This window comes from Lepidochelys kempii, chromosome 1, assembly GCF_965140265.1.
Source record: "Lepidochelys kempii isolate rLepKem1 chromosome 1, rLepKem1.hap2, whole genome shotgun sequence".
NCBI lineage: Eukaryota > Metazoa > Chordata > Testudines > Cheloniidae > Lepidochelys > Lepidochelys kempii.
Genome location: NC_133256.1, coordinates 265,991,513 through 266,000,691, shown reverse-complemented (window position 1 = coordinate 266,000,691; position 9,179 = coordinate 265,991,513). Strand labels below are relative to the sequence as shown.

Genomic DNA, 9,179 nt, shown 5'->3' with positions numbered 1-9,179 from the left:
TATACACAGAGAATATGAAACAATACCTCCTCCCACCCCACTGTCCTGCTGGTAATAGCTTATCTAAAGTGATCATCAGGTGGGCCATTTCCAGCACAAATCCAGGTTTTCTCACCTCATCTTGAATCAGATGTCAAGAATTATAACATTCATAAACCAGTCGGAGAACACTTCAATCTCTCTGGTCACGCGATCACAGACATGAAGGTCGCTATCTTAAAACAAAAAAACTTCAAATCCAGACTCCAGCGAGAAACTGCTGAATTGGAATTCATTTGCAAATTGGATACTATTAATTTAGGCTTAAATAGAGACTGGGAGTGGCTAAGTCATTATGCAACGTAGCCTGTTTCCTCTTGTTTTTTCCTACCCCCCCCCCCCAGATGTTCTGGTTTAACTTGGATTTAAACTTGGAGAGTGGTCAGTTTGGATGAGCTATTACCAGCAGGAGAGTGAGTTTGTGTGTGTATGGGGGTGGGGGGGATGTGAGAAAACCTGGATTTGTGCAGGAAATAGCCAGACTTGATTATCATGCACATTGTGTAAAGAGTTGTCACTTTGGATGGGCTATCACCAGCAGGAGAGTGAATTTGTGTGGGGGGGTGGAGGGTGAGAAAACCTGGATTTGTGCTGGAAATGGCCCACCTGATGATCACTTTAGATAAGCTATTACCAGCAGGACAGTGGGGTGGGAGGAGGTATTGTTTCATATTCTCTGTGTATATATAAAGTCTGCTGCAGTTTCCACGGTATGCATCCGATGAAGTGAGCTGTAGCTCACGAAAGCTCATGCTCAAATAAATTGGTTAGTCTCTAAGGTGCCACAAGTACTCCTTTTCTTTTTACAGATCTCAAAGTAATTGGTCTCCATTTCTCTTTCCCTTTTTAGATAGTCAGGCAGCAGGTGTTTGACCTTCTTTCGCCTCACTGGCTGCTGACTCAAGTTGCTTCTCAAATTCTCATTACAAAATCCTCTTCCACCCTTACCAGAGCACATCCCACGTTTCAAACGCAAAGTCACGTGAACTGCTTCTTTTCTTTTTATTGAGTTGGTTCTGATCATCCCTTCCCACGGCAATGCCTACGTGAGGAAATCTCCGTGGATCCCCTCAAGAGACACCCCGCACAAAATATTCCTTTGGGGAATGGGAGGAAAATAAATTAACCAGATATGCCAAATCCACAAAAAAAAACACAAAGCAAAAATTGGGTTTGTTTTTGGCTTAATTGGCATGTGAGTTGCTTGTTGGCTAGTTTGTGGCTTGTAGTTTGTTGCTTCTTTTTTTTGATCAGCTCCTGGCAAGCAGGGACAAAGGGAAGAAGAGAGTCAGGGTGCACAGCGGGCCCACCACAGTCCCAGACTGCACGCCGGGGGGAATCTAGTCACATAGAGTGTTGGGGTTCTTAGGGATTGGCTTGTTTTGGCCTTGTTTTGAAATGGGATTACCCTGATTTTTGGCTTATTGTGAAAGTCGGGGTGCTTATTTACCGCGTAAAAGTTGGCAAATGTGAAATTAACCCGTGAATAAGACAATGAAACAACCCTACCCCAACCCAAACAGAATGATTACAGGGAAGCCAGAAAGGTTAGGACCATCGATGAGCATAGGTGCTGGAACAAGGAGTGTGGGGTGCGGCACCCCCGTTCATGAGAGGTCCTTAGCCTTCACACTGGGGTTCCCCTCTTTCCACTACTGGCAAAAGGCTCCATACACACAGCCACACATTCACGCTGGCCATGGCTGCCTGCACCCAACATCCCATCCCATTAGGGGCCTCAGCTGAAAATAAAACCTAGCTTAATGCTGAGCCTTCCAAAAACATGCTCACACTCTACGGAACGACAAGAGATGTAGACGAAGATGTAGACGAAGATGTAGACAAGAGATGTAGACAAGAGATGTAGACGAAGATGTAGACGTGCTTTCTGGTAGCAGCAGCTGCAGTTTGCTTCTAACACAACCCAAGTGTGAGCCCTGGTGCAGTGCTAAGGCGGCAAAAATGCATCACCTACCCACATGCCTTCCCCCCCTCTGCGATTACCCTCACTGTTCCCCTTGCGTGTGGAAAAGCCATCTTTTCCTTGTGATTTTCCGAGTTAGGCATCTGGCTGGGAAGGGATAATAAAGTCTGATGGAAGAAAGGCAGCACTATCTTCTGCAAATTCTTTTACTCAGAGGGATCAGAGAGGTCACTTGTGCATTAAAGACCTGATCCAAATTCCAGTGGAATCACTAGGAGTCTCACCAGTGACTTCAACAGGCCTTATAGCAATCTCTTATCTCCCAATACATGAAGAACAATCTCCCTAAGTGATATGAAATAACCTTCCTGCTGAAAGCATTACCAGCCAACTCCTCGTTAGTATAGTGGTTAGTATCCCCGCCTGTCACGCGGGAGACCGGGGTTCAATTCCCCGACGGGGAGGCAAAAATACCTTTTATTTCCTCTACTGCTTTATTTATTTAAGGTAAACAGAAACTAAAATATCCTTCCTACCTAGAAACGTTCATTTCTTTAAAATTTTAAATACATTTAATTCTTTTAAGTTTTCTTTTTTAAAGGGAAAAAAGGCTAAAGCAGTGAACGTTTCAAAAATGCAGTACCTCCCCGTCGGGGAATCGAACCCCGGTCTCCCGCGTGACAGGCGGGGATACTTACCACTATACTAACGAGGAGCTTCCTGGCCACAGCCTGAAGATGCCTCCACTTCTAGCTCCCCTAACCGGAACCGCCATCGGTCGCGAGCCCGCGGGGGCTGCCAGGGCGGACGCTGAGAGCCACGGCGAGCGGCAGCGTTCCGGGCGCCGATACGTTGGGAGCGGGTGAAGGCGCGGGGCTCGGAGAGGCAGGACACGCAGGCGGCGAAGTACTGGGCGCTCTTCGTGGGAGCCCTGCGAAGGTCAGGTCACAGGGCGCGGGGAGCGAGCGGAAGTGGAGCTCCTGGGCCCGCGAGGCTGCTCGGTCGGGGAGGGGGCGGAGGATGGCGGAGGTGAGGCTAGAGGGGGGCACGGGGAGGTGAGGGAGTGGCGGTTGCGGCCCGGGATAGGTGAGGGGCTGCCGGTTGGGGGGGGGCTGTTCTCCGGGGGCGGGGGCTGCTGCTGCTGCGCCCTGGGGGCTGGGCGGGGGCTGCTCGGGGCGGCTGCCGGGCTCGTCCCGCTCGCTCTGAGGCCACTGGTGCCTGCCCCGCCACGTGCCGGGAGGGCGGCGGTGTCTACATTGGCGGAGGGGCGGCCGCGATTCCGTCCGCGGCGGAGGTGCCTGTCCCGGGCCAGGCTGGGGGGAAAGGGGCCGTTCGGCGCCCTGGTCTCGGGGCTGCCGCGGGTCAGAGCCGGGAGTGGGAGGCTCGAGGCGACTGGACCGTTGGCGGCGGGGGGCGCCTTGCCGCGGTCAGGGCGCGCGGGACAGAGGCGGTCGCTGTTGGGCCGTGTCCCCAGCCCGCTCGCTCGCTCGCTGCGAGTTGGGACGCGGCGCGGTTGGGAGGGAGCAGCCGTTAGCTTGTGGCGGTTGGTAATTTCTAACGCTGGGCGTCAAGGAGCTCAGCAGGACCTCGTGGCGCAACGGTAGCGCGTCTGACTCCAGATCAGAAGGCTGCGTGTTCGAATCACGTCGGGGTCAACTAGCGTTTTTTGGTTCTTTTCATTCCTTCTTTACTTCTGGTTCTTTAGCCTCCTACTCTGCATAACGCCCGCCGCCTCCCAGTCCTCCGCCCTGATCCGGTCCCTGGCATTACTGGTGCTCTGGGTGGGGACACAGCTACAAAACGGGGAATGTCCCAGAGCAGGAGACCCAGCTCTCAGCATTTCTGTGACAAGATACCAGGGGAGAAGGATTTTATGTAGTCAATACAACAAAACCTGAAGACCCCCATTTCCTTTCCCCTGCCTCACATCGTGGCGTTAGCATCTCGCATTCACGCAGTTCCCTGCTGGGGCACCCAAGGGCGCATTAGTGAGGAGTGAACAGTTCAGAGAAGATTTGAGAGTGAGGAAGAGGTTACTCACCGTGTGCAGTAGCTGCGGTTCCTTGAGAAGTGTGTCCCTGTGGGTGCTGGGTGCTCCACTCTACGTGTCTTTGCATCTACCGATCTGAGGCGCACGGATACACCTGCAGTGGAGCACCCATAGAGACACTACTCAAAGAAGAAGAAAAGTTTAGTCACCTTGCGCACTAACGATGGTTTTTCGAGATGTGTCCCCCTTTGAGTGCTCCATTGTAGGTGTAGCCACATCCCTGGCCCTCACATTGGGGATGCAAAGACACCTAGAGTGCAGCACCCATAGGGACACTAGCTGAAGAAGAATCAATATTTCCCGGTAAAGCTACATTTTCCGGAGAAGGGCTGTTTTGGCAGGCCACATCTCAGCCACCACTTTAGCATGGTTTGGTTTGGTTAGCTGGCTTTGTCCATTAAAATTATGAATGGTACCTGAATACTGCTAACTGCAAAAATAATAACTTTGAGGCACTGATGTTGTAAACTTATAAAGCAAAGACATACTCCTTGGGCGTCCAAGCCTGGAGAACTATCCAGCCACACCAGTATCTTAAAGGTTTTGCCTGACAATAAATAAAAATTGTTCTGACCAAATCGTGATGCCTTGCAGTTATTATACTGCAGAATATACTCATCCATGAGTAAGGCTATGATTTAGTCCCGGGTATTTTTAGTAAAAGTCATGGACAGGTCATGGGCAATAAACAAAAATTCATGGCCTGTGACCTCTCCATGACTTATACCCCTGATTAAATCTTCAGCGAGGGGGCCACTACGGGGGGGAGGTGGGGTATGTCTGGGGAGGCCACTACTGCGGGGAGCCAGGGGCAGCGGCACCAACTGCCGGGGACCTCTGAGCAGCGGCTGCTCCAGCCGCCCTGGGACCACTGCTGGGGGCCACCAACAGCGGCTGCTGCCAAGGGTCGTCAACAGCAGCTTCTCCAGCCACCCTGGGACTGCTGCCGGGGGCCACCAACAGCAGCTGCTCTTCCCCCCCCAGGACCACTACTCAGGCAGTCCCTGGGGCCGGCCATACTGGTCGCTGCTCGGGCAGTCCCCAGGGCCACCCGAGCAGTGGCTGGTGCATTTGGCCCCAAGCCCACTCCAGCAGCGGCTGGTACAGCTGGCTGCGGGGACGCCCAAGTGACTGGCTGTGGAGCTACTTTAGCAGCAGCTGGTGTGGCTGAACCCAGGGCCACCTGAACAGCTGGGGTCAGCCAAACTGGCCACCACAGAAGTCACAGAGGTTGCGGAAAGTCACGGAATCCATGACCTCCATGACAAACATGAAGCCCTATCCGTGAGCCCCAAAATAAATTGTGTTGGGTGTAGAGTATCTGTGAGTCAACATTCTGATTTTACATTATTTGTATAGTTTTTACTTTTTATCCAGATGGAAGAAAACATTCCTGAGACTGATTATTATGTGAAAATAAAATAAAATGTACATACGTGATTGAGTCATTTAAATTCCTGGAGTTAAATGATTTAAATTCCTGTGTTGTCTCTTTATACGTTTAGTATGAAAATAGAATCCTACAGCCAAACATTGCAAGTTGATTGACCACTTTTCACTTATCAGTACTTTAAAACATATCTAACATCAGACAGTCTGATACTAGTTAATTCATAACAGTATTGTCTTTCAGGTTTTATGCATCAGATTGGCCAAATCAGCATTTGTTTTCTAAATCAATTAGAATGGAAGAGATATAGGCCCTGATTTAGCAAAGCATTTCAGTGCATGGTTATTTAAGCATTTAGTCACATGCTTAACCAAGCACATGAGTTCATCACTATTTAGCTTCAATGGAATTACTTGTGCTTAAGGAAAAGTGCTTAGCGGACTCAGGGCCACAGTGAATGATTATTGCTGCACTAACATAATAGTAAAGATCACATCAGATAAAATTGTTATTATTTATTTATTTATTTAGAGTGTGTATGAAAGTATTTTTTAAAAACATATTTTAAAGACTTGGTCCTTGTGCCAAAGATCTTACTATTTAAATTAGATAAATATTATATAACGACAGCAGTAGGCACACATTAAAGTGAGAAGATATTCTCAAGAAAGAGCTAGCAGGGTAGGTAAAAAACGTGATTTTTTTTTCAATTTGTAAAGAAGAATTTGTTTGTAAGAAGAGAGGCAAGGAGCTTGGCACACAGGAAGCAGGAGGCTGTTTCAACTACAGAAAGTGGCATAAAAGAAGATGGGAAGCAAAGAAAAGAAAGGGAGTTTTAAGGGCTGGGGCTGGGGGTGGGGTAAATGAGAGCAAATATGTAGGAAGGGATATAAGGAAGCAAATATGTAGAAATATGTATGTTGTAAAGAGTCTTGAATATTGTCATAAATATAAAGGGAAGGGTAACCACCTTTCTGTATACAGTGCTATAAAATCCCTCCTGGCCAGAGGCAAAGTCCTTTTACCTGTAAAGGGTTAAGAAGCTCAGGTAACCTGGCTGGCACCTGACCCAAAATGACCTATGAGGGGACAAGATAATTTCAAATCTGGAGGGGCAGGGAAAAGCTTTTGTCTGTCTGTGTGATACCTTTGCCAGGAACAGATCAAGGATGCAAGCCCTCCAATTCCTGTAAAGCTAGTAAGTAATCCAGCTAGAAAGTGCGTTAGGTTTGCTTTGTTTTGGCTTGTGAAATTCGCTGTGCTGGAGGAAATGTGTATTCCTCTTTTTGTGTCTTTTTGTAACTTAAGGTTTTGCCTAGAGGGATTCTCTGTGTTTTGAATCTGACTGCCTGTAAGATTATCTTCCATTCTGACCTTACAGAGTTGTTCTCTTATCTTTTTTTTGTTCTTCTAATAAAGTTCTGGTTTTTAAGAATCTGACTGGGTTTTTTGGGTCTTAAAAATCCAAGGCTGGTCTGTGCTCATCTTGTTTATTCTCAAGCCTCCCCAGGAAAGGGGGTATAAGGGCTTGGGGGGGATATTTTGGGGAAATACGAACTCCAAATGGTCCTTTCCCTGATTGTTTGTTAAATCACTTAGTGGTGGCAGTGTTTATTTAATCCAAGGGCAAAGACTTTGTGCCTTGGGGAAGTTTTAATCTAAGTTGGTAGAAATAAGCTTAGGGGGTCTTTCATGCAGGTCCCCACATCTGTACCCTAGAGTTCAGAGTGGGGAAAGAACCCTGACAAAGATGAACAAAAGAAGATTGAATTTGGAGTGAAAGGAGAAAGTCAACAAAGGCATTTCAGGCATTGATAACGTTAGAGGGGTGTGACAGGCAGATGATTTCAAAGCAGCCTTTGGATGGATTGGAGTGGGAGATACCAAAGGCAAGAAGTCCATGGAGGAGAAAGTTACAGTAGCCAAGGCCACATCTACACTACCCACCGGATCGGCGGGTAGTGATCGATCTATTGGAGATCGATTTATCGTGTCTAGTGTAGACGCGATAAAACAATCCCCAAACACTCTGCCGTTGACTCCGGAACTCCACCACGGTGAGAGGCGGAAGTGGAGTTGATGGGGGAGTGGCGGCCATTGATCCCGTGCCGCGACGACGCAAAGTAAGTGATTCTAAGTCGATCTAAGATATGTTGACTTCAGGTATGCTATTCTCGTAGCTGAAGTTGCGTATCTTAGATCGATTCCCCCCCCCCCCCCCCAGTGTAGACCAGGCCCAAGACATGAGATGATCAAGACAAGAACTAAGATTTTAGCAACTGGGATAGAAAGGATAACATTTAATGAAGTTATAAAGGAGGAAATTACAAGATTTGGTGATAGCCTGGATGTTGAGGAAGGAGAAAGAGGTGTCAAAGATAAGAATAAGGTTTCAGGCTTAGGTACAGAGAAAATTGTTTGGTATCATTCAAACAATGACAGAAAAGAATGAGATAAGAGGTTTGGATGAGTTTTAGATCTACATCAGTCAGGTGGTATCACAGAAATTAAGTTACTGAAATTAGCAATGTTCTGTGTGTCTTGCTTTGAAAATAATTGTCTCTTCTTCTCCTAAACACTAAAGACCTGGAAATCTACTCCAGAAACATAAGGAGGAAAATCAAATCAGGTGCATATTCTGCTAGAAGCTTCCCATCAACTCCAGTCCTGAGAAAGTCCTTCTGTTTCATCTTCCAAGCATGTTGTCTCTGTCAGTGAAAAGGAGATAGATATAGGGAACAGCCAAATTGGCATGTATCTCTCTAACACCCTCCTGATAGTTTAGTATGAGTGCTGCTGCAAGCATTATTATCTTCTGCTAGGTGCCCTCCATTACATATACTGGGGCGTCATTCACTGGCTATTACAGAGGTGATATTTTCAGGGGGTTGCAAGTTTTTCAAAGAGATTGACGTTTTAACAACACAGCATTATATTATGTCATTGGCGTGGGTTGTTCCATATGAGTTTATACTTCTCATTGTGATACAAGAAAATTTGGGGAGTGGCCTGTTTACAGCTGATTGTTGGCAAAGGCAGTATAATTTAAAAAATGTGATTGTATTTTTGATAATTGTAAGTGCATTCCCCCAGAGGCATGGACAATTGGCGCACTTCTTAAATCTGAAAAAAATAAATAAAATAGATGAAATCTACCTAAATCTGTCAACCAATTTGTCTACTTTCTTCATACCAGTGAGCCCCTTCTTTACAAAGTCAGACTTTTGACTTTCCCTAGGCTTCTAAGCTTTTGTCTGTACTAGACTAATAGTCATGGAAAGTCTATCCAGCTTTGTGTTCCCTTTAACAATACAATAGATCCTCTCTCCAAAAGAACCATGTCTAAAAAGCTATCTGTCTATATCTCACACTGCCGTACCTAGGATTGCCAGGTGTCCAGTTTTCGACCAGAACGCCCAGTCGAAAAGGGACCCTGGCGGCTCCAGTCAGCATTGCTTACCAGGCTGTTAGAAGTGCTCCAAGCGCCGGCTCTGCAGCTCCCATTGGCTGGGAACTGCGGGCAATGGGAGCTGCAGGCGCGGCGCCTGCGGATGGGGCAATGCACAGAGCTGCCTGGCCACGCTTCTGCATAGGAGCTGGAGCGGAGACATGCTGCTGCTTCTGGGAGCTGCCTGAGATAAGAACCACCCTGCACCCCTGCCCTCTGCCCCACCCTCTGAACCTCTTGATCCCATGCAGGAGCCCCCTCCTGCACACCAAATCCCTAATCCTTGGCCCCACACCAGAGCCTGCACCCCCAGCCAGAGCCCTCATCT

At 47.8% G+C, this 9,179-nt stretch overlaps 3 non-coding genes across 3 annotated transcripts; 2 read left to right on the top strand and 1 right to left on the bottom strand.

Annotated features, from left to right (window-relative positions):
• Positions 1-2,355: 2,355 nt before the first annotated feature.
• On the top strand, positions 2,356-2,427 carry TRNAD-GUC (transfer RNA aspartic acid (anticodon GUC)). The gene has a single exon. It is a non-coding gene; the product is annotated as a tRNA-Asp (tRNA).
• A 179-nt stretch (positions 2,428-2,606) lies between these two features.
• On the bottom strand, positions 2,607-2,678 carry TRNAD-GUC (transfer RNA aspartic acid (anticodon GUC)). Its single transcript has one exon. It is a non-coding gene; the product is annotated as a tRNA-Asp (tRNA).
• Positions 2,679-3,546: 868 nt separating this feature from the next.
• TRNAW-CCA (transfer RNA tryptophan (anticodon CCA)) lies at positions 3,547-3,618 on the top strand. Its single transcript has one exon. It is a non-coding gene; the product is annotated as a tRNA-Trp (tRNA).
• Positions 3,619-9,179: the final 5,561 nt, after the last annotated feature.